The 15,097-nt window shown below is 33.6% G+C and overlaps 1 protein-coding gene across 4 annotated transcripts in view; it reads right to left on the reverse strand.

Annotated features, from left to right (window-relative positions):
* LOC145326953 (band 7 protein AGAP004871-like) overlaps positions 1 to 15,097 on the reverse strand; it is a 48,343-nt gene that overhangs the window by 10,803 nt on the left and 22,443 nt on the right. The window lies entirely within an intron of this gene.

Here is a 15,097-nt window from a genome sequence, read left to right on the forward strand (position 1 = left end):
TACTTTATGATTTTAAAATCCTTAACTTAGCGAGATTTGCACTTAGTCAAAATACTCCAATAGTGGACTTAGAGTGATTCTATTTCTTTTGACTTACGGACAATCTCTAAAGTAGCTTTGTGAATGGACTGTTAGGAAATTTCATCTCGGACAAAATATTCCACGTTTGGACTTAGAGTGATTCTATTTCTTTTGTCCTAAGATAAATTTGTTAATTTTTGTACTTAGCATAATTCCATTGAAAAGTTTTGGACTTGGTCAAAAATTTGTTAATTTTTGTACTTAGCATAATTCCATTGAAAAGTTTTGGACTTGGTCAAAAATTTGTTAATTTTTGTACTTAGCATAATTCCATTGAAAAGTTTTGGACTTGGTCAAAATTTGTTAATTTTTGTACTTAGCATAATTCCATTGAAAAGTTTTTGGACTTGGTCAAAATTTGTTAATTTTTGTACTTAGCATATTTTCATTAAAAAAAAAATTTCTTTTGGACTTAGTCAAAATTTACTAATTTGGTACTTGGTATAATTCTCATTGAAAAAGAATTTTTTTTTCTTGGTCAAAACTTGTTAATTTTGCACCTAAGATATTTTCATAAATTTTTCCCTTAGCCAAAATTTTATTGACTTTGTACTTAGAATAATCTCATTAGAAACTTTTTGAACTTAGTCAAAATTTTCCAACTTTGGACTTAGAGTAATTCTATTTTATTTTGACTTAGAAAGTTTTAATTCAATCTTAAATTATAAAATTTTTTTATATGCTCCCTACAAACACATACATAAATGCAATAAACAGTTCACTCAACAATAAGTAGGACATGAAAACTAAATTTTTACTTACTTTGTTAATGCTAACATTTCTATTTCATGTACCACCAGGATTCAGCAGTGAAAGTGAAGACAAGTTAATTACTAGTGATAGTGACCATTAGTGATATAAAAGTATACACGCTTGGTTTTTTATTAAATGAATAAGTTAGGGTACAATGTTTGGCACTTTCGATATAAGTAAATGATAATAAAAAAACCATAGAATGCGATAATAACTTCAGAAAAATCGAAGAAAATAGTTTTAATACTTAATTAACGTTTTTAAGTTTTTCTTCAAAAAGTTTAGATAAGATGCCTTTAAAAGTCGTCTATGATTTTGTCAGGGATAAAAATGTAACTTTAAAATAAGAATTACAACATATTTTTTCAATTAGTACAAAGTAAAATTTTGAACATTTTATTGATCAGTATATTTTTTAAAATGTGAAGTAGAAACCTGAATATTTTATCATGAAAATTGTGTTATGATTTGATTGTCTGCTAGATTACAAGAAAAAAGATACTGACAGTACTTGTTGGTTCTTTAAAAATAATTAGGTAGATTACTTTCAGAACCCCTCTTTTTGCAACGTTATTTTAATAGAACAGAGCCGTAGTCTTAGTGTACTCAATATCTAGACAGCCAACCATTGTTTTAGAATTGTTCAATTTTTTTAACTTCTGATAAAAACAGAATTAATGGTATTTTTGTAAATATTATACCTCCAAGAAATGGCTATACTTCCCAATCATATGTTGTGTGATATTTAAGAGGAATTATTTTGATATAATGTCATTAAAATATTCGTTAAAAAAAGTGCTATTCTAGCTTATAGAACCCACAACACCAACACTTCGAAATCTAAAGAGAGAAGAGCTAACTACAGAGACAGACAAATTGCCAAAATAGAGGCCATCTCAAATTATCATAGAAGAAAATCCACCGTTAGAGAAATGGCTACAAAATCACCCAATCCCAAACCTTATCACAGGGATAACCGGGACAGGCATTTTCAAAGGAATACCAAGCGGGATTATCAGGCTTCTTATAGAGTATCACCTGGACGCTACTGTGTAGCATGTGGACAATATTCTCACAACATATCTGATGGATGTAGATTATTATGTGACGATACAGGAAGGTTATACCCAACTGTATTGACATCAGCTTTCTGCACAAACCGTTATAAGACATATGGTAAAGAGTTATACCACTCGCGACACCTATGTCCTGGAAGGCCAGCCATGATGGAATTGTACCATAGTGGTAAGGTGAAACCTAGTGGAGTCTTCAAGCAAACATATGAAGACTGGGCTAAAGCTAATGCTAAGGAATCATCTAACGATTGTAACCTCAGTGGAATCAAAGCTGCCACAGCGGAAATAATTCCCAATGAGTCTAACGATCAAGTAGGAGATAACATTACACCAGCAAAGGAGGAAGCAAGAAAATTGTACCTTCATTGCTCTGGTTGTATGCCCGAAGAAATAGATTGTAAATATGACTATGATGTACGCATGACAGCCTTACTTGACTCAGCAACAGATAAAAACCTCATATCAGCCAGATACTATAGCAAGTTGTTTGGCATAGTAATGAACGATGATAAAAATCAGCTGGAAGAAAGTCACGAGCTACCAGTCACATGTGCAGATCACAAGATCCCCGAACCCAGAGAAGTAACTCTCATGATTCGCCCCACATCATTTTCAAGCCGTCATTACCCAATTCTCTTTTCAATTGTAGCTGAAAACCATGAGGATGTCGCACCTATGATAATTGGACTGAATGGTATTAGAAGTCTACAGCTAACATGGACTCCTGTCACAGATAAGCACCGGTTAGTGCCGTGTTTGTATTCTACTCTTCACCCTGAAGGACCATTGAGCAGTATCTTCTGTTCTGAACTTGAGCTCCAGCTCTGTACAGGAATAGTTAAACAGATCAAAGCTAAAGAAACCCAAGTGATAGTAATGAATATCAACCACTTTTTCAACCTAGCACCTGGAACACAAGTGATCCTCAGCGACGATCATATTTCAAACAAAAACGTAGGAATTAAGATCTTACCTGGACAAACACAACTCATTATCAATGATGACGGACAACTCAGTGGCAGAGCTCTAATAATCAACAACTCCAATCACACTATCACCAACACAGTTATCACTGGTTACATAGAGTCCAGCGACCAATCTATTGTCAGAGAGGTGGTCGTTGATTTTGACTTCTCAGGATCATTCATATATGGACTACCTATGCTACCAGAAATAGACGAATCTGACGACGAATTGGATCAACTTGCCATAGCCCGAAACACACCAGCTATTAATTAGATCACTCTAGTTACTAGTAACCAACCCAATAATACTCTTATACCAATCTGAAACACAAAATCAATAATCACATTGATTAACTTATCAAGCTGATAGATACACTTTAAATCATACAGCTATCGAACAGGGCACTCACATATTATGAGTGATTTTAATCTGATTATCATCCTAATGCTAATAACATTTCTAGTCTCATCTACTCCTGAATACAGTAAATTCATTGACAACCTAGATGATGTTGTGGAGTTTAGGTTAAGGTGTATGGTCAAGATTGAAAACCTCACACACTAATATTTCAAATCAATAAAAAAAAAAAAAAATTGAATAGTAATATAGCTAATGTTTTATGGCATAGTTCTAGAATCTTCATACATTCACAGACAATCTTGGACAATCAACAGTGCCGAAATAACACTGGGACTTCGTCTAAAGACTATTATTACTTGTGAAGCAAATCTTACACTAAAATTCAACCTACGACAGACAAGTCAAAATTGTATAAAAAAATATATATATAGGACATGACTTAGATAGTACACTCCTCCATCCCAGGAGCCAGTATACTTAGGGAATATCATTAAATTGACTGAACTATCTAAGACCGAAATCTGAATCGTTGAGCATACATTTTAAATATTCTGAGAAATACGCACATAAAAGGGAGAAAACTAGTTTAAGAAAATTTCACTTGCTTAAGAAAAGTTGTAACTTTCCTTGGTTCTAAGTTTTCACGCCTATCACAGTATAAATTGAAAGCGAACATAGAGGTTTTCAAGAGATATCTGGACTTACAGCTCACACTGAAATAAGACTTTTTATGAGCATATTCACAACAGTATGCGTAAACGAACCAATAGCATATTCGATCTCACTCATATTCTCAGGTTAAATAGAGCTTTTGTCTCAATACTAGCACAAGGGTGAAACTTAGAGGACATTAATAGAGTTTTTATAAGCCGGACCAATTTTAGTAGTTTAATTAGCATATTGACATGTAAAGTAGCCTGTCAAATGAAGCTGGGACCACTTCTAGCTTTTATGCAATAGTCTTATTATAAGTTGCATTGCCAGAACTCACAAACCACTTTTACCACCTGAGCTAACTCTTACATGATCATACAATACTATATCATTCCTGGTAATAAAATACCACACTTATCGTTGCATTTGCAAGCTAAGGAAAATAGTATTGGACCACCCGAACTTAAGATTTTTGTTAGCCTAAAAACCCTATGAAACCCTATGAATTATAATCCTTAAGTAACCTTGTGGTTAACATTAGGTCTAAGAAAATACTCCGGATACTTAACCTATCAGCCCATAATAATGCCTGAAATTTACGCCCAAAACCGTGTTGCGACAAAAGCATATCTAATTTGTACATAGTAGTGATAAAGCCAAAACTATTGATTAGGACCTGTGTGAACAAAACTATACTTTTCATGCTTTTATTATGAGAACACAGCAACAGTATATATTGTAATACACACTTTCACCCATCAATGATTTTATTTAAAGATCTAGTAATTAGGCAAAATCCATTGCCTACCCACAAAGAAAATTTCAGCCAAGACAAAATTAAGTTTTCTTGCATATTGTACTCAGACGTCTTTAAAACTTTAAAACTTCATGCGAAAATTCATTCAGAACTATAATATAACCCAAATACCAATGCATCTTGTCAACAAATGAATAACAGAGATATTACATTTCTAACCAAAGTAAACTTGAACAGTTATAACAACAAACACAACTAATAATAATGCCATAAAATATTTAAGTTATAAACCATATGAGCTAAATTATAGCTCATACTATAAGAAGAGAACACTTTTGCTCTTCTTTCTTTAAGCGACATTATATGCTGTACGCAATTTCTAATAAACAGGGGCATTTAAAAGTTTAAATAATAAAATTCCCCTAGATCTACTTTAAGAGATACCAAAACATATCAAATATGCCTTAGTTGCTAATTAAATATACAATTACAAAAAATATAAAACATAAGGTAAACTTACTAAAGGCTCGTGGAATTAATTTAGCAATACTTTCCACATAAGACCAGTCCTAACATCACACATACCCTCTCACAGTATTAATAAATTGCAAGTTTTCAAAATAAACATGGTTGAAAGGAGATCTGATATAAATACAGACAAGTTAAATACCCTTTCAAAATCAAGAATTTCAAACCAATTGACTAACATTTTGACACTTTCATAAAGGATACAAAACAGTAATTATAAAGTCTTACAATAAACTCATGGACTAAAAGATAATTAACTAAACGAATACGTTTCCGCTTATAATTCCGGCTAAAACAAAATCTGCGACCAAAATAGGTGCACAGTCATCTCCTTATGCACAAATAAGCAGCGGAAAAATTACCATTATAACAAAATGCAAATTTAATTAATACAAAACCTATAACTCTGGACACGTACAGAACTCATATCTATCAAAACATTGAACATAAATTATAAATATCAGATATCAAGAGATATAAGTTTATTCCAATAACATATCTTACATTTCCATTTACCCTGTAAACTCGGGAACAATATAATAGTATGTTATTCTAATCTGATAACAAAGATATCATAATTTATGTAGAATTTTCCCACTCAAGGTTATGTATCCAGTGGTAAAATTTACGTCTTCTCTATTGACAGGGGGAGACCAACCATATACAATACACGTCGACTAAATAAGTCGATCCCTTCAAAAATATTTATACACACAAATATATAAAAGGAAAATTGTATATGTATAAGTTTTGAATCTGTATAACCTAAACAGAGTCAAACGAGTAATACAAACTGTACAAATATACGCATGGCACTACATAACCAATATATACAGAACTGAGTTAAAATACCCAATATGAACCATGTAAATTACACAGACAATACAATATTATTAGACAACCCATATATACATGCCTTGAACTGAGATGAACTTGATTAGTTATTAAGCCTATAACCAATCTACATACAAAAAATATGTCAAAACTTTAATTATAGTTAGAAACCGGAAACGCCCACTCAGGATCTAGCAGTAGCGAAAGTGGGATAATAAATAGATTTTGGAAAAATAAGTTAGTTTATCATAGAACTCCAAGCAGTGAAGACCTTATCTATTAGTGTAAGTGTATCAGTCAGAAAATTAACTTTTGATTGTGGATATAAGCATTTATTAAATAAACTTAGCTGTTTAACAATGTATCCTAAGATAATATTAATAATACTAAGTATGTACTACTATAGTACAACAGCAAACACAATGACAGACTTGATACCCACTCACTATCAAAGTGGAGAGTATATAGGCTACACAGCTGTAGCAATTCAATCCATTCAAGTTGATATATCTGTAGGCAATACAGCGCCTGAAATAGCAATCTATGATGGCCTGAAGACTCAATTAGACATTAGCTACGATGGACGTACATTCACTTCAGCACAAACTAAACTTATAGGCAAGTTATATACCAAAAAGATTAAGGACTTGCTTATTGAAGTAATAAAACTTATCCGCAAAATCAAGGAAGCTATTGAAACAGTAACTCCCTTAATAAGTTCTAACCGCATTGAAGTGACTAATAACGTAAATAAACTTTCTTATAAGCTAGATCATGATAAGTTTGATTTTACACAGTTATTACTTGCAGAGATAGTACCACAAATCGTAAGTGGTATAACTCTTCATGCCAAAGCAGCTAACTTTGTGCAAACAGCAGAATACTCTTATGTTGATAGCCTGAGCAACTTAGCCATCACGAACTTAGAAGAGCTTAAAGCAGACTTAAATTTCAGACTTACTCTAATTCAAGATCTTGCAAAAACGGATATCACAGACTCTATTAAAACTTTTGTAAGGCAAGAGCTTAACTTGGACTATACTCATAATCTTGGATTGGAAGTCCAAAGCCGTTTAAGTGGTGGTACAACATCATTCACCACTATACTATCCATGGAATTAAGTTCTGAGCCAATAAAAATCTACAGATACGCACCAATTCCTTTTGATGAATGCTACATCGATTCCATTTATTATTTGGATAAAACCAAAAGAGTATACAGACAATCTTACTATAACGCTTATCTACCAGTTGAAGCTGACCAGTGCCTTAAGGGACTACTTAGCGTTAATGAAACATTGATAACCAAACACTGCCCGTTGGCGAAACAGACTTATCCCTACGCTTATGTGCAAGATGGAATTGTCTTTACTAGCTTGAGTGAGAATACTAATCGTAGTTTAGAGAATGCATCAATAACTATTACATCCACTCCTTTTATTATAACAGGAGGATCATATAATCTCACATTGGGAGATACGATCACACAATTCGCACTAGGCTATGACCGACAGACCACGGCACGAACTTTACCATTTGCATCGGAATCACTGTGCCCACCAAAACCTAAAGAACCATTGACCATTAGAACTATCTTCGCTCATATAGAAGAAATAGCCATTTACGTGTCGATAACAATATTCATGGTTATAATATTGGACAGGATCACTACATTCCTAGTCAGACTCTTGAAAAGAATATTGAGAGTATTTCAGAGGAGTTTGCGTATACGCGGTAGAACGCTTATCCCTCAACGACCAGATGCTCATCATCATAACCTAACGGTAATCTACGGCAGGAGAGGTCACCCCGCCGCAACTACCTCTAGTTATCGACCTAGAAACTCAAACAGAATAGTCAGATAAACATACAAGTTAACATGATTCCTATAACTTGACTTCTAATGTATCCAGATGGAAAGACTTACGGACATTCCCAATGATATAAAAGACTTTGCCAATCGGAAAAATATAATACTCTCGTACTTACCTATACAATATCATACTTATACTCTTGTACGTTTTTATAAAAATCTACGTTATTATTGAAGGATTTACCCTAAAAGGTAGTGATAGAAACGGTAAGAAAATAAATCGCATATATAAGTAACTATGATACCAAAAGAACATAGCAGGTAATGATATTACTTATTTAATCGTTATAAAATAAGCAAATTTTAAAACTAAGCTAAAACGCTTCATAAAGGTAACAATTTTATCTAATTATTATCATTACTAACGTGACAAACGAACAAGTAACGCTTATAGAGTAGCTACGTAATTTTACACAACATATGTTAAACCAGTAATTAACAAAGTATGTATGTTACTTAAAAATCTCTATATTTATTTTAACAAAAGTAGATAATCTTTAGAAAAGGTATAAAAAATTTTTTTTGACAAATACTTCTTTTTGGTGAAAATTATAAAGTTAAGACAATTTCTAAAACAGGATATAAACTCCCATTTAACAAATCTTTGGAAACAAAATTGTGATAATAGGAAAGATTTCTGACAAGTTTTAACAAATTTAGTTAATATATTTTTTTTTGGACTTAAGCTGTATACTGGCACATAAGAAAAATTCCGAGATCATTAAAAATAATTGAGCAATAAATGTAAAAACTTATATATATATATAGGCACATAGCCTATCAACGACTCTACTCGAATCAGGAAACTTCTATTTGGTGGAAATAAAATTTAGATTTAGCTTTAATGACAGGCCTAAGAAAATTTTACCCCGAAACTTAAGTTTTTACGGCTGTTGTAGTAAGAATTAAAGGGATGTAAAGCTCTATAGTTTTGAAGGGGAATGATATTTACTCTAAAACTTAATAATTTAAACAATTCTTCCTTAATGAAATTACCCGATCAATGATACTACTTTAATTGCTCAAATATTAAAATTTACAAACAGTCTTTACATATCTCTCTTAAAAGTACTTGAATAAGCATACTTAAATAGCTTTGTCTAAACGTCAGTCTTTCAGTCTACTTAGATATTGATTACAAAAATATTTGCTATTTACAAGTCCTCTATATATATCACAGCACAATTAAAATTCACGATTAATGCACAGGGATGAATATAAATGAAAGATCAGAGAAAAGGTACTGAGGCGCAAGTTCGACTAAATATCTATATACATAACCCTTAAAAGCTAACAAGAATGAATAAATTGTGATATAAGGCTGAAATTAAAATTGTTAATATATTATTGAGAAAAGAAATTTAGTTCATTTATGAAGAAAGTAATTGAGACTACACGAAGTTTTTAGGGGAAAAGAAAATACAACCTTATACCATTATTTCCTTACATACTAAGTTCCTTACAAGCTAACATGTAATTATATAACAAAATAACAACGGTGTAAAATTATTTGGTCTTGTACAGTATGAAAGTCATAACGTCTAATATTATACTAAATAGTAATCACTATTTTGACTAGTTACATAGATTAAGAATTTTGTCACACATGTCTGAGCAGTTTTTGTCTAATAAAATTACAATGTCTATGACCAAGCTAACATTCGCCATTTCAACGCGTACGCTTAGGGCCGGCAGAACCCCGTCGCCGAGGGACACCCTCAGCATCGGACTCCTCCCTGCTATTATCCGACGAACGCACAACTGAAGTCAGGCTAGCCGTCTCAGAGGCAGTCTCTGGCGGAAGAGATGGGGTGGGAGTCTCAACTGTAAGACGCAGCCGCTCTAAACCTCCAACAATTCTCTCCGGCAATGGGAACCGAATCTCACTACCCATAGAACCGAACTGGCTGGATGGTATATCGATCTCGAACACGTCCACCAGAGGAAGTGTACTTTCCGCTTCCTAAAATAGGGAAGTAAATATTAGTTAAAACAGAAAATCTTAACAAATATCAGGGAGAAATATAATAATGTTTACCCATATAGATAATTGAGCAACCCTGATACTTTTAGGAAATATTTTTTAACCCTCTAAAGTCATAATGCTAACCATTGGAAAGGGATAAACACTATAGTTAAAATAACTTATTGTATATAAGCATAGCTAAAGTCACCAGATCCTTTACCTTAAGTCACGAAATTTTGGCGAATAATAATATTAAACGAATTTAGCAAACTTACCGCTGAAAGGTCTGCTGCAGATGGGGAATCAATGCGACTAAGGCATAGAGATGAACTATAGCTGGATCCTTCTGCAGACCCTCCAGTACTGGGCGGACTAAACCTTAGCATGTTTGTATAATGCTGCTCCAGATTGATTGAATTGGTCGCCTAAAATATAATAGATTTTATTAGTTTAATCGCAACACCAACAAAGAATCTAGGAAAATCAGGAAATAAGAATGCCTAAAATCCTGTAAAGCTATATGATTAGGTAGCGATTCGACCCACTTTATAATAGAGTTAAAATCTTAAAACGGTTCAAAAATGCCTATACAACCATACATTTTAAGATTAATATTCTACCAATAAAAGAATTTTAGTTGCAAATACCTCTAGATACGTGTACAAATGTACGGCCTCTTTCTGAAAATTAATATAGAAAAATTAAAGCATGGACCCTTACATGAAGACGCTCTGTTTGATCAAAGATCAACGGACGGAAGCCAGGACTTCCCGACGGGGTGTCCAATCCCGCAGGCACATTACTTCTCTGATTTCTCTGGCGACATAAAACGACGACAAACGGTGAGCGATATATATGGAAGAGCCGAAAGTCAACGTTGAGGAAGTGAGAATAGGACAGAACAACCCTGCAACATCATGATGCTTTATTAGACAAAACGGGTGGCTAGAAAAAAAAATATACAAAACAGAAAAGAAATATACAACAGAAGAAAACTCACCTGTGTATCTGACAGAATATCATCCATCACAGAGGACGCGGCTTCATACATGCCTGTATCCGACGGCTCCACAGTTGGCGACGTAACTCCAGATCTAGTCCTGTTGGTCCTGTTACCGCAGTGAAGAAGCTCAATGGTCCTGACGCCTATATTACGGAGGCGCGTACATACATCTCTTATCCAGCGAGCCAGCGACCTGTCTGAGGTGTTATCTAAACGATTTAGAGTCTCAAGCCCTACAGCACCGAAGAAGACCACTATGAGAGCACAAGAAAACAAGCCTAAACCCAACAACATGTTAATTAAGCCATCCATGTTGAGTGCGTCCAGACTCGTCTTCTGGTCTCTCCTCGACTCGGCAGACCCAGAATCACCTCCGGCAACATCGTCACCAATGTCACCGCAGGAGTTCTGCATCACCGAATTGAGGAGAGACCAGATGATTTGTATCGTTCTACTAAGCATCAGTGAGAGATGCTCGTTGCCAAACATCTCCCCTTGATCCCTTTCGGACTCTACAGTATCAAAAGTACTTGTACTCCCATAGTCATCAACGTCAGCAAGGCTTGGCATCCCAGACGCGTCGCTGTACACTGAACTCGAGTCGTCTAAGGAGGTTTCGAGAAGCGAGGAATTGGCAAGAGTGGCCGCAGCCGCTCTCATCGATTCCTCGAATCTTTCCTTAATATTCTGATGCGCGTCCAGGCTGTCAGGAATATACATTATGAGCGGATGTAAATTTAAAATAGAGGACTAGTGATTCTGAAAGGCAATATAGTAAAATTAATTTTATGAAAAAGACTGTACACACGAATATTTTTTTTAGTATTTTAAGCAACTATGGTTGAGCTTCCTAACCATTAAAACTTTGATTTATCATTTAAAAGTAAAATTCTTTAAGTTAAAGAATATGTAATTAATCTTACATAATTCAACACTTAAAAAATAGCTATCGTTAAGCTATTCAAACATTAAAACTTTGATTTATTCATTTATAAGTAAAATTTATTTTAGTTAAAGAATATGTAATTAATCTTACATGATTCAACGCTTAAAAATAGCTATCGTTAAGCTATTCAAACATTAAAACTTTGTTTTATTAGATTCAATTAAGTTAAAGAATATGTAATTAATTTTACATGATTCAACGTTTAAAAATAGCTATCGCTGAGCTATCAAAAACATTTTCATTATGATGTATCAAGCAACTAAAACTTATGTACTAGCTAAATCTGAATATTTTAAATGACTTTAAAAAAAGTACCTACGATAAAGCTAGCTAAATATAATTTTTGTAAGCGACCATTTTAAAATAAATATGGTTGAGTTACTTGTAACGTAAATAACCTATCAATTAGCGTCATTATAACTGAATTAAGTAAAACGAAAATCTTATTTTTAAAACCTATAGCACAATCGTTTTAAAAAGATTTAAGGCAAGATTCAATAAATTTTGATTACAAAAAGGGACGCTGTAATCAAATGTCAAAATGAATAAAGTGATAGAACATATCTGTGTCAATATAAGTTTTGCTTACGATAAACAAATTTAACCTTTGCAGACAGAAGACGTAAACAAAACAAGGTACGTCAATTTACCTGATGATTCAGATATGTCCTATCAAAACTACAAATATTATATAAAACAAAATTGTCATAGATTGAAGATATACCCATATTGCTTCTAACCCACTTTCGATCAAAAATATAGTGATAAAGGCCTTATCGACGAAGAAAATAAGATTCTTGAGTCTTAAATAGAGGCTAACGAATGCAATAATGGGCATATCAACAATCTATAACATAAAAACATTCATATAAAACAAACGGGTTACTATATCTTATCACTTTTATATAAATTCTCTTGGAATTAGCGGTAAAATTAAACACTCGAACGCAAGCTCCGCTCGCAAAGACAATTATTAATAAAATGAGCATAATTACTGGGCCGCCAGCTTTTTATAACCTCGCTCAAATCCAACCCCTATCACTTTTGACCGCCCAAACATAAACAAAGGGTTGACAACTTATTGTTACGTAAAATTTAATTACGGACGTCGAACGATATATTTTGTAGATATTAAGTCTAAAAGGTATACTTGACAACGATGTAATGTAAGACATTAGTCTTTAAAATGATTAAAATTTATTCGTGTTAAAAATAACATAAATACAGCTAATGCCAACAATGGTATAAACCATATGTACATATACAAAATATACAAACAAGGGTTACCAACTATTGTTAGTAAAACCTTATATACATATATACGAGTAATGTAACCAAAGAAATTAATACGATATGTAAATACTAATTGTACTTATAAATTTTTATATAAAATGTTGTTTAAATTCAGGAAACAGTTATATTTAACAGAAATAGAGATAACTAATCAATCCATTATAGGTCTATCTGTAACGAAAAGAATTTCTAGAATATCCCAGGGATAAAATGATTAATAAAAGATTATTAAACGTTCTTTTGTTTAGATTACCATAGCCAGGATACCCCAAGGAACCGGTTGGAGCACGCGCACTAACTCTTTTTAGGATCTACCATGGACCCGCCTGGAGATAACCTAGATGATCTTGGAGTATTGGAGCCCTACCACCACCCTACCTTGGACGGATTGCGGTTGTGTTCCTGTCAATACCTTGATGCTATAGATGAGAACAACAACATTACCACCACACCAGAGTACGATGGATTCTCAGAGAACCTGTCCATCACCATCAGGAATTTCTTGTTAAATACAGCCCTGAATACCAGAGAAGATAGTAGAGTGGAGACCGATAGTGACATTAGCTCCAGCAGCACACTATCCCTCTCTACCAATGACCTCAACCAACTCTACTATGACCTGGAAAATCACTCAATCACCCTGGACGAGAATGGCAACGAGGTAGCACAAGTGGATGCCCTTGGCTACATATCTACCTCACCCCCAACCTCAACCTACACTTCGAAAGAGAGCATTTCACCACCTAGTTCATCATCAGAAGAAGCTGAACTATCCAGAACAACCAATGCAAAAACATTTATTGATGTGACAATGTTAGATAAAACTAAACCCCTCAAGAAAAGAATGTATTCTATTTGGGAGGTTTATCATCTTGTATACCCAGCTATGAAAATACGCAAAGCTTACTTTCTTAATGGAAAGCGTATTTAACTTAGCTTGGAATACATTTATAGTTTATTATATATGCCTATATACTGGGACTACTAAACTTTTTCTTTTTCTCTTTTTTCTTTTTTAACAACTTACCCCCATTGGAGATGCGATCCTCAATTTTCAAATTCTTTGAACGTACATATGAGACTTTTACAGAAATGCTTCGCATCCACAACTATCTATCTATGCTTGATATAAAGTCAACACTTTATAGAGCATATTATGAATATTTGATTGACGCGTGCCCCGCAATTATCCAGTAGCACTCAGGGGCAAGGCACAATTACTTTAGCTAGGCCCAAGGCATTATTTGTATCAATTTATGCATTCATAGGCCTATCTTTACCTATATGACACCATATATGGGTAACGTTAGCCTATTCATGGTAATCTGTATGTGATTTGCTAATAGTATATGTTTATTAAAGATATTATGTTTATAGTTAATGTAATCATATAAACAACCAGTACAAATATGTATGCCTACAACCATGCCTGATTTACGTCACATATTAACACACAGATATTTAATTGCACAGACAAACACTAAAATCCTGGTCCAGAGCTAATGTTATAGCATGTACCTCTTGAATTTATTCAGTTATTTATTAACTCTCCTACCATCAACTTCTCTTTCTGGCTTTAAAAGGTAATGACTTAGTTGTTTGGCATGCATTGTAGTTTAAATTTAGGCCCCTTAGTACTTGGCATGAATTGAGCTCAGGCCTTGTGTTAGAACTCTAACACTTAGCACAATTCACTGCTTGGGACTTAGGGCACATTTCTGTCCTACTCTACTTGTAATTTTAACACTTATCCTGTAAATATTTTCATACTTAACCTATGCACTTGTAATATAAATACACTTTATAAAAACATTTTCCTTCCTTAATACTTAATATACTTATATAATTCTGATCGAATATCAAAACCAACCATTTATTCTTAGGTTAAAGCAACATAATACTTCGCGTGGGTCTTTTGTTGAGCTTCCACCAGCTCAACCAAATTCGTATTATACTTGTGGGAATAGAGGGTTAAGCATTCTAAACAAGTGAACCGACGATGAGAAT

Source organism: Acartia tonsa, chromosome 8, assembly GCF_053477335.1.
Source record: "Acartia tonsa isolate MP-2025a chromosome 8, ASM5347733v1, whole genome shotgun sequence".
NCBI classification, from domain to species: domain Eukaryota; kingdom Metazoa; phylum Arthropoda; class Copepoda; order Calanoida; family Acartiidae; genus Acartia; species Acartia tonsa.